Source organism: Sinocyclocheilus anshuiensis, unplaced genomic scaffold, assembly GCF_001515605.1.
Source record: "Sinocyclocheilus anshuiensis isolate Anshui unplaced genomic scaffold, SAMN03320099.WGS_v1.1 scaffold566, whole genome shotgun sequence".
Lineage (NCBI taxonomy): Eukaryota > Metazoa > Chordata > Actinopteri > Cypriniformes > Cyprinidae > Sinocyclocheilus > Sinocyclocheilus anshuiensis.
The window spans coordinates 1,775,758-1,787,612 of NW_015542410.1; the positions used below are offsets into that span (position 1 = coordinate 1,775,758).

The 11,855-nt window shown below is 34.8% G+C and overlaps 1 protein-coding gene across 1 annotated transcript in view; it reads right to left on the bottom strand.

Annotated features, from left to right (window-relative positions):
• Nucleotides 1-4,448, bottom strand: part of LOC107693367 (neuronal pentraxin-1) — a 14,201-nt gene extending 9,753 nt beyond the window's left edge. Inside the window, exon 1 of the mRNA XM_016492717.1 lies at nucleotides 4,333-4,448. The gene's annotated coding sequence lies outside the window, so the exon portion shown is untranslated. The remainder of the gene's footprint in view (nucleotides 1-4,332) is intronic.
• Nucleotides 4,449-11,855: the final 7,407 nt, after the last annotated feature.

Sequence of the window (11,855 nt, forward strand, 5' to 3'; positions counted from 1 at the left end):
TAGATAGATAGATAGATAGATAGATAGATAGGTAGATAGATAGAACTGGGATAGGCTGGGATTGTAATGTCGGAGTGTTAAATTCTTTTTTTTAAATATGTGAATAAAGGCTAGAAATTCTTGGCCAGATTTTTGCCCCAATTTACAATCTGGAGAAGCTGACAATAGTTGCAAAAAGTCAGAGTCATTCTGCAGATCCAAGTTGACAGATTCCATATAAAATCACATAGTGTATGATGGTCACAGACTATCCAGACGGAGGATATCAAACATGTTTGATATTTTGAGCTGATTTAAGAACACATATTGTTTTCATTTGTCAAGCATCTCCTAACAACAAGGCACACATTTCTGCGTGAGTCTATTGTGATCGGGAAAACTTTAAAGTCTGGTATTGTGTGATCCTCATGCAATTAGTGTATGATGGCCAGTTTTCCCTCTGTGACTATTTTCAAAGTTGGTAAGTGTATGATGCCTAGCATTTTAAAATCAGTTCAGATTTTAAAAGTTGTTTTGTGTATTACAGCCTGAAGCGTAGCAACGTTTTTAAAAGATCTAAGTAGTTTTGACCTGGAAGTATCGGATCTACCACCTCACAGGAAGGGGCTCTCTTACTCTTGCGTCCCCAAGGTTGACTGTCTAATAGGATCTAGGAAGGCTTAAAGGCCATGGTGGATTGGCTTGGCATGCTTACGGTAGTCTCTTCCTGCAGTACTGTCATGATCACATGTGTCAGTGGCAATGGGTCGTAGTCTGGTGATTATGAGCCAGTTCAGAAACACTCTACATGTGGCCAGCAGACTCCTAAGAGGCTTGCCCATTCCACCCCAAATGTGTTTCTCACGCTGTACAGCACGCCACTCTAGACAGAGCTCATGGAATCCTTGTGTGACTGAGATGGAATGAGTGAGAATGTGAAAGATCAAGGTGATTGCCAAGGACACTTCGGCTGTCAGCTTAGTTAGACTTGCAGCAACTGTGAAGAGATTTTACAGACTATTCAGCTGTAATTAGAGTCCACCAGACATGTTTCTTGGGGGGGCTTGTGTTTATAAACAGTGCAACACAATAGAACAGACCTTAGAGTTTTTCCGAATTTTTAATTTAAAGCTCTATGTAAGTTTTTTTTTATTTTTTTACCTTGAAATATCAGTTTCAATATTATTCTCATGGTACATTTCTAATAAGTCTGTTCTGGGAGTATGTAAGTTTTGGTGCAGAATTTTGGGCAGATACAGAAGCAACAGATGCATGTGTAAAGCAATCAACTGTAATTATGATATATTTAGGACAGTGATTTGCTCTCACTTAAAGGGACAGTTGACCTAAAAATTTAAATTCTGTCATCATTTACTCACCCTCCACTCGTTTCAAACCTGTATGAGTTTCTTTCCTCTGGTGAATAGTAAAAAAATATATTTTGAGTAATGTTGGTAACCAAGCAGTTGAAAAAAATTACTATGAAAGTCAGTGGCTTCTGTAAACTGTTTGGTTACCAATATTCTTGTGAGCATCCTTAGTGAGACTTCTTACAAAAATATTTATAATAATTTAATTAATAATTTTTGACCAATTCTTTTTACTTATTAAAGAACATTCCACAAATAGCAGTGCACAAATGCATTTGTGAACTGTTTTGTACTCTTACACATCAGTCAGAATTATTACATGTAATTTAAAGGGTTAGTTCACCCAAAAAATAAAATTCTGTCATTAATTACTCACCCTCATGTCATTTCAAACCCATAAGACCTTCGTTCATCTTCGGAACACAAATTAAGATATTTTTGATGGAATCTGAGAGCTGTCTGATCCTGCATAGACAGCAACACAACTGAAATGTTCCCAAGTACAGAAACGTAGCAAGGAGATCGGGTCAGACAGCTCTCAGATTCCATCAAAAATATCTTAATTTGTGTTCCGATGATTTTAAAAAGGAACCTACTGAAAAATCTCAACCAGAGCCGTCACCAAGTCGAGATACATGAGTAACACCTGTCCTGCTGTAGGCCCTTGATCTCAACCTAGTTGTACTGATAGTTAAATGAATCTGCTGAATCATTCATAGTCTGTTGGCTAATTGAGAGTATAATTAGATAAAGGGAAGTAGACTGGTGCTAAGCTCTGTATCATGTCACAAACAGGTGTCATGGATGCACTTTTAAACATGATTAGCTCTAAAATCATGGTTATCTTATTAAAATGGGTCATATATATGTACATAACCTACCTGATTCACCTTATTAAATTAATTTACATATCTTTAAGCATATATTATATGATGTTTTTTTTTCATCTTCAAAGAAAAGGACGTGGGTTGAGTGCATGCAGGCATTCAGAGATGTACAGTAATGAATGGTTGGTGGTAGACTAACCCTTACCAAAAAGTAGTATACGTCAAGTTTATTTTAGTAAGTATACTTAAGTAAAGTTCAAGTATATTTTTAAGTATACTTTGTGTAGTAAAGTCAGTATTACCTCTTCATTGGTCGACATTTTATTCCATAATGTTACATAGTTTTGATACTGTTTTATGTCTAATGATCGTGTTAGAATACATGTGGAAGCATCTGTTGTTTCGGTTTCTTCTTCACTTGTGTTTTTTTGGAAATTCTGTACAGAAGATGTGTACTAGCGCCCTCTACAGTATAACAATGAAAACAAATTCTAGGAACACAAGTATAGCTCAAATATATTTAGACTTTTTCTAAGTATAAGTCAAGTATACTTAAATGTCATTTTAAGTATATTTCTGAGAAGTACATAAAGCCCATTTCTGAGAAGTACATAAAAAGTGGACTAAAAGTATACTTTCCTATTTTTAGTTTAAAAGAAGTATACTAATAGCACACTTGAATAAACGTATTTTTCGTAAGGGAAGGGTTAAATGTCTGGACTGAAGGTAGACTAATGGTTAAAAGTGCACCAACATTCAAATCCCAAAGACTGGTGTACCAAGAGGAGCAACTAAATTTATGCAGTTTTGCTCTGGAAACGGTTTCTGCAATTAACAATTAAAGTTATTTTGGACCAAAAACAAATACAAAATAGCAGGAAGCAAAAATTTAATCCAGCCATAGCCAGCCAATGTAAATTAAAATGACATAATGGATGTCATTGTTGTTTGCAAACAAGAATCATTTGAGAGACCAACAAGACTAAATGAGATCTGTGATGGGTAAAATTAGAGGATGCATGCAGGTTGGCATCATCAAAGATCAGGCAGGCACTTGAGACTCGGGTCAAATGAGCCGTAATATTCCACAAGAGTTCCTGGCTGCTCAGTAGTATGTATCACTAGTTGCTTAAAAGATTGGTGTTTAGATTATTTTAAATGTGAGGGAAGTCTAAACTAAAACGTCATACTTTCCATAGAGTGTCCATGTAACCCATATTACTGTATGTTGTTTGGTAGTATTACTCAGTACTTACTTGTCTAATTTTACAGTAACATGAACACTGTAGTGTAAAATATAACCAAAACCTAAATAATCATCCATGTACGGCATTGCTCAGAGTTTGCAACATTAGCATAAACAGGTGTCCCTAGAACACACATATTGAGATTTGGTCACCTAATGTATCAGGTCAAAATACTTCATGAGTTAACGTGTCCTTTGTTGACCACATATTAAATCTATTAACACGTCCAGTTACATATACAAAAAACCTTACATATTTACATATGGCAGTTGAAAACAGTGCTGCAGATAAGTATATAGAGTGAGAAAAGATGATTGCTAATCCTGAGGCTCTTGCAAGCTTTTAAACTGAACCATTATCGCAAGCACCTCTAGTAACCTTTATGAAAAATATTGCTTTCAACTGTAAACAACAGTAAACAGTACAGTTAGAAATGCATGTTTATACTATCATTACTAAAAAATGCTGAAAAAGATCACCAGGAATCAATTAAATGATTTCTGTTTTCATTTTACAAGAACACAATTGTAAAAACACAGCATATGTGATTTATAGGCATAAACCCATTCATAGGCAAATATCCATCACAATATTCATGCATTCCTCTACTAAAAGACATTTCCCAACTATATTTACTGTATATGGTGTGTGTAACCATGCATTGTAAATGAGCAATATAATCAACATCTAACACAATCTAAAACCTCTTTTTAAAAATTCCTGGTCAATGTCGTATTTCTCCATAAAGGAAAGTTTGTGAGAGCAAAAACAGAATATCTTCAGTTTTCCTAAAAACTCATGGCTATCCGTGCTGAACAAAAGTATAATATCTGCAGTGCAAAGCTGAACGAACATTAATCATACAATAAAACGCCACAATTACATCACACTTTCGAAACAACACTATACCTTCTGAAGTAAATTTGAATGAACTCCATCAGAAAGTTGCCTTTTAGTTTTCTGGAGAGAAAAAAGATCCCTCGCCTGCAGTCAGTCACAGAGTTGGGGCCAGTTAGTCTATTCCAAACACACTGATCAGATTGAGAGGGATTTGCTTTAGGGAGGATAATTTTAACTCTCTCCACTCCCCCCATTCATCCTTCCCTCCCTCCTGTTATCAGCCCTCTTTAAATTTAGTAGCTTTAAGCGTTCTTTTGATTGTATTTTCTTGTAAAACACTAAATTGCAACACCACTAAAGTACTTGCCTCATCGCCTATTCCCAAACACTGATCCATGAGGCCATTATGGGATACAAGACTGATAATCTAACTGAGTGAACTGAGCTGAAATTAAACAATTTAATACCATATAAACAATGCAGTGTTATTTTAGTATTATTTATGTATACTATTTATTCATATTTAGAATTAGGTTTCATTTTATGTGTACAGTTTTAATGTTAGATTAAGTTTGAGTAATTATTATTTTTAAATCATGTGCATTTGATATTTCTATCAGTTTTGTTTATTAATTTATTTTTATTTCTGTATTAGTTTTAGTAATTTTTAATACTCCAATTATTTAAAACTCATTTTAATTCAGTAATTTGCCAAGTTAATTTAAAAGTTTTTAAGTTAACCTTTTTTTTTTTTTTTTTTAATTATTATTATTAAAATCTGTTTATTTTTGTATTTTTTTATTATTATTATTTTTTGTTTAATTTATTTTTTAATTATTTTTTTTAATTTTAGTTATTTATTTTATTATTAATAAAATGAATAATGTTTTTTTTTCCTTCTCCTTCTCGCATTGTCAATCCCATAAGCACGTATTCTGTTCCACACTCCAGTCCAGTCGGTGGCGGTAATGCACCTACAAGTTGGTTTGCCAACCGCCAATAAACACCAAAGAAGAAGAAGAAGAAGAAGAAGAGCCAAGTTAATTTAAAAGTTTTTAAGTTACCCTTTTTTTTTTTTTTTTTTTTAATTATTATATTTTGTCTTACTTCAGCTTTATTTCCATTTTTATTACATTAGATTTAGTTTGTTAACAAACACACTAATGCATTGTAATTTTTTTTTTTTAATATTTAATCTTTATTTGATATTTTATCTCTGGCATTTTTAGTTTTAGTTCCAAAATGCAGATATAACAGATATGTACAGTAACAGATGGGAGAATCCATAGTTTTCAGCACCAATGAAACATTTAGCCACAAAGAAAGAAGCAGCTCTCATACTGTCTCATAACTGTACTTAAGTATGTTTCATAATCCACACTAATTGTGTTTGCGCTTCACACTAATTGTGTTGGCCGAAGTGCTAAACTTAGTCTATAAAGTCACTGCTGACCCCACTCAGTCTGGTTATGGCATACTGATAATAGATTCTGCTCAGGTGACCTGTGAACAAACCTGCTGGCACAACCATAGAGTTACCAACTTCAGCAGAAGGATATACGGGCCACTTTTGGTTTCTTTTAGGAAATGACTCTTCATTTCAATATTTGCATTTTTCACTGTAATCTGTCATTTGAAACAATGAAACTTTAATGTAAAAGGGACAGCTGGCAGCCCTAACCTTCCATGATATAATGGGCATCAGTCCTAAAGCTATTCACGCACACAACCGATGCCAGTTGGCCTAAAGAGGGAGAGAAAGTGAAATACAGATAGACGAATACAAACAGATGAACAGGAAGACTTTAAAATGTAATTTATCAATCATTAATGGCATTATTTATGCCATTATTCCAGTCTTCGGTGTCATATAATCCTTCAGAAATCATTCTAATATGCTGATTTGATGCTTAAGAGATATTTTTTATTAATGTTGAAAACTGACTTTAATATATACAGAAACTGAATGAGGATCTAATAAAACTAAGTCCAAATTTGAATAATCAATTAGTTATTTTAAGCAATAATTAATGCGAAAACCATGCCTAACTCCTGTAGGTAACCCCAAACAACATTACCAGAGGATCTGCTTCTAATCTGTGCTCAAAGACTGCTGAGACCGTCTCAAATAGCCTACAGATCGCCAATAATGCTCCAGATTGGGGCCTGTCCAAGTAAGGCATCTGCACATTTACACCGCGTACATGGAGGGCTAGTTCCTGAGTGCTTTCAATCTTAACTTTGGACATAAGGGCTTGGTGCACTACTTTAAATTGGATGAGTGAGTACCTTTCACACTTTGATGAAGAGTGAACTTGCTATAGAGGACAGAATCCCATGTGTTATTTTCTGAAAGCCGGTCTGCCAACATCCTCCTCGCAGGCACTCCTGAGCTAAAGTAAAGGACCCGCTGTTAGACTGGGAGGAGTCTGCAGCTTTGCCAAATGCACTCTGGGAAATACAACATCTAAAGGGGTATCATATGGCAATGACAGCAAGAGCTGAATCTGATGTCTGACTTTGAATTCATTGTGATTAATTGACTCAAATGCATTACAGACACATTTTTACAGCATTAAACTATTTTTCATTCAAGATATGACAAGATACTGAGCCCAAACCCTTGACAATCTCTTCACATCTGGACAATTTGCTGGATATCAGTGAGTGCAGCTTCACAGATAAATTAGCAAAAAAACAAAATTGTGTTTTATATTAAATGAGATGATTCACTGAAGAAGGCTTGTTGCCAAAATATCTGATTGTCGATTGCTCTATTGCAAAATAAAAAGAAACTACAATTTATTAAGATGATACATCGAATGTATGAGCCTTTATTTAAACGTATATTAAATGAGATAAAATATATATAAGAAAAAAAAACTTTTTTAGTCTGACTTGACCACAAGCTATAGATTAGTGCCATGAAATTTTTTGTTTTTTAAATAGTTCACCCAAAAATTAAAATTTGCTTAAAATTTACTCACCCTTGGGCCATCCAAGATGTAAATGAGTTTGTTTCTTCAAGATTTGGAGATTCTTGGATCCTCTACCATCAATGGGTGCCATCAGAATGAGAGTCCAAACAGTTTATGAAAACAAAACAATAATCTATAAGTAATTCAGTCCATCAAGAAACAAATCGATCGAGTTTCAACTTTCAACCATTGTTTTCACAACACTATGGCTTATTATTTTAAAAATAATTATATATGTTATATATTATATGTGACCCTGGACCACAAAACCAGTCTTAAGTAGCACGGGTATGTATGGGTCAAAATTATTGATTTTTCTTTTATGGCAAAAATCATTAGGATATTAAGTAAAGATCATGTTCCATGAAGATATTTTGTAAATTTCCTGACGTAAATATATCAAAACTTAATTTTTGATTAGTAATATGCATTGCTAAGGTCTTCATTTGGACAGCTTTAAAGGTGATTTTCTCAATATTTTGATTTTTTGCACCCTCAGATTCCAGATTTTCAAATAGTTGTAACTTATCCTAACAAACCATACACATCAATGGAAAGCTTATTTATTCAGCTTTCAGATGATGTATAAACCTCTCTAAAATTGACCCTTATGACTGGTTTTGTGGTCCAGGGACACATATAACAAAAGTCAGTACAAAGTTGCGAGATTATTGGCGTGAGTGATTCAATCTTACTGTTCCCTATACTCTTAACAATAAAGGTTACAAAAATAATCATTTTTGGTTCTCTAAAGAACCTTTCAGGGAAGAGTTTTTAAAAGAACCACATTTTTCATAGTGTCATTTAGTAATTTTAATAACTAAAGAACCTTTTGTGGATGTTAAAGCTCCTTCCTGGAACCCTAACTGTCAATAAAGAACCTATATTTTTTAGGTTTTATAATATTTGGTATTGTTTCTCTAGCAAAACATCCTGATTTCTGAGTGAACGGCTGCCTATTGTAGGTTCAGGATCAAGTGAATGGCTTCCGCTGCTGTTGTTGTGTAATCATCCACTTACAGATGTAATTGATCCTTAATTAACAGCTTCTGCACTGATTACTCTGTAAGTCACTCACCTCTGTTTGGTAAGCGCTACAGCGACTCTCCGCTTGACTCTTAGCTCCTACCGTTAATCAATCGATATGTGTACTGTAGTGTTGTTTAGGAGAAGAGTATGGAGAGGAAAGACATGACTGAGAATGACTGGGCAGCAGCACAGACAACAGAGTTTTTCATTGTGTGAAGCTCCATTAGGAGTAATCTCTTTATCTCTTTCTCTCCTGTGCGTCAGGACAAAGCTTAATGCTCACACGCACACACTTCGATGGCACACACTGAGGCAGTGAGGCATTATGGGCCGGGTGGGAAATGAACCTTTTTGCCCACTATCCACAATGGCTGATCAATGCTGAGTTTATGAAGTGAGTGAAAAGTGAAGAACACAGTTCCTTTTGAATTCACACTGGAATAGAAAATGGAATTGTATTACATTTTCCCAATCACAAAAGAATATTTGAAAATGCACTAATGTCAAAATAAGTAACACATATACTGTAAGACAAAAATCCAGGTGACTTGAATGAATAGACCCTTTTCATAACACATTTCTACAGTTATTAGCATCATAAATCTAGCAAAGTATATATATATATTTTTTTTCTTTCTTTCTTAAATTAGGCTATTACTGTAGTTAAATGTGTAAATGTTTTTTTCTGGACCCTTTTTGTGATGAGGCATTTCCCCAACTATTAATATCATAAATATATTCAAGTTTTTTATATGTTCATTTTTAAAAAATAGTGTGTGTTTTATTAAGTTTGCGTTAATTTACAGAAAACTGGTTAATGCTGCTGTGGGTGTTTATAACAGGCTACAACATAATAAATCTCACTATATTTTTTTTCCTCTTTTGGAAAGTCATAGAAACACTATTGTTGATTTTTATTCTTTTGGTACTGGATCTAAAAGGAACACAAAAAGTATAATCATTGTAGTTTCTGTTCACCCCTACAGAAGTTTACCAAACTATGACAAGAGCTGCTTCTGAGAACCCCAAAAAGCGCACAAGTTTGACATCTTTTTTCTCTTCTGACCAAATTAATGTCTCAGTATTTTTTCTTCCTTTGTAAAAGGCTATAGTGGATTTTTCCTTTTGATATTGGAGCAAATAGGAATGCAAAAATCATATTTTGTGAAAAGAGTCCATTGGAAAAGAAAAGAGGAAAGAGAAAGGAGGAAATGTGAAAAGAGTCCATTGGATCAGAATGAACAGCCAAGTAGACACATACCTCACCATTTTTTTTTTTTAATATATCTTCCTCAAAATCTAATCAAACATTCAACAAGAGTGCGTCATTGTTTTCTTTCATTTCTTGTCAAATGCCAATCCAAAACTAGTCAACTGTCACAGGAAATAGTTGATAAGACAAAATTACCCTCACTGAAGAGTATTTAATTACAAATGTGAGGCAAAAAAGTTTGATTACATCAAATGTTGTGATCCGACAAAACTACATTATACATTACAACTACATTCATTATAAACAGAGCATTGTAATGGACCTGCAGTTGACAATAGCCCTTTTTTAATTTTTTGACATTGACAGCTACTCCAATCCCATTATTCTACCTTCTCATCTGAAATAAAAGTATTGTATGCACCAATATATAATATAATATGTAAGGTGTCAGACTGCTATGTATTTTACTACTTGCATCGAACTAATAAGCTACCTTTAGTTCAGCTGATGCTTCCGGTCTTCTACAAGGGAGAAAATAGCAGTTTTCAAGTCATATAATCTCATGCATAATTGCACATGTACAGCTGTCCACTAGACATAAGTAAAAGATGAGAAAGTTGACTGAAAAAAAAACTGCATCTGTAACTACATTAAAACTCAGTAAGATATTCTTTTTTTTAAGTCTCTAATGCTCACCAAGGCTATATTTGTTGAATCAGAAATAGCCTACAGTAATACAGCAAAATGATTGTTTATTATCAGTGTTGAAAACAGTTGTGCTGCTTGATATGTTTGAGAAAACAATTATAAATCTTTCAGGATTCTTTGATGAACAGAATGTTCAATAGAACAACATATTTGGAATAGGAATCTTTTGTAATATTATAAATGTCTTTACTGTCATTTTGAATCAATTTATTGCGTTTTATTTCTTTAATAAAAATAAATAATCAACTAAATAAAAAATCTTACTGACCACAAACTGTTGATCAGTAATGCATATACAGTTACATTTCAGGCTTGTTAAGCACTTGTGTTTGTTGCCCCCAATAGAAACCAGCTGGCTTGTGGCACAAAACTAATTTGAGTTTGCGACCCCTGTTATAGGGGATTAATTTCCTGACACTGACAGACATTATAAAAATAGTCAGATGTTATATTATAACCTGTTTAATAGGCTGATTGGATTTCTGGAGACGTGTTGAGGCACCGCTGTCTGGTGGCGCCACCTACTGGACGGTGTTTGTACTGCAACGGGTTCCGTAGAGGTTAGTGAGTGCACAAATCAGACCCATCGCCATGCTGAGCACATAAGACTGCAGCACAGTGTCTGTCTCTTTCTCGCTGGCTCTCCTTTCTTGTCGGTCTGATAAGGCTACATAATACAAATGAGCACCACCCATGTCAGTACATCATAGATCAATTGAATGGACTGAATACAGATTGGATTGCAAGCATGTTGAAGCTGCAATCATCTCAACAGCACAAATTAACAATAGTTCACCTGTCATCTTTTACTCACCCTGACGTCGTTACAAACTCGCTTGACGTTCTTTCTTCAAAAGATGACTGCCATTTACCGTCACTGTATTGAAAGAAAGACTGGTGACCAGGCCCGGATTGGCTAATCGGTAGCACCGGGAGGATTCCCGGTGGGCCGGTCTGTTTTTTTTTTGGCCGCGAGGGCCGCGGTGTTGTCATGCCACTGGGGTTGAAATATGGATGCTGTCCACTGATCTATAATATATATTATATATAGATCAGTGATGCTTTCCCTAGACTGCCTGCACTCATAGCAGCCCCACTCTTTTTAGTTATAATTTTCTCGCAGCCCATATTATTATTTTCACCAGACCATATCAATAACAAATTCTCAGTTGAGAATTAATCATTCTTTTTGCTTAAATCATTGTTTTATTTGTGAAGTAGCCATTTGAGGAAGGCTTTAAAGGGGTCATATGATGTTGCTAAAAAGAACATTATTTTGTGTATTTGGTGTAATGAAATGTGTTTATGCGGTTTAAGGTTCAAAAAACACATTATTTTCCACATACTGTACATTATTGTTTCTCCTCTATGCCCCGCCTTTCCTGAAACACGTAGATTTTTACAAAGCTCATCGGTCTGAAAAGCAAGGTGTGCTGTGATTGGCCAGCTATCCAGTGCGTTATGATTGGCCGAATACCTCAAGCTTACGCCCCTACCATACTGTGATGATGCCCTGTCCGGCCGGAGCGACGATTCAAACACATGAAAACCCATTATAAACGAGGCAATCCTTGCATCCAGTGGGGACATAATTATGGATCATAATGATTTATACTGTCTTTTTACGCGTTGCGTTGCATCGCGCCGCGTAAACATAAAACCAT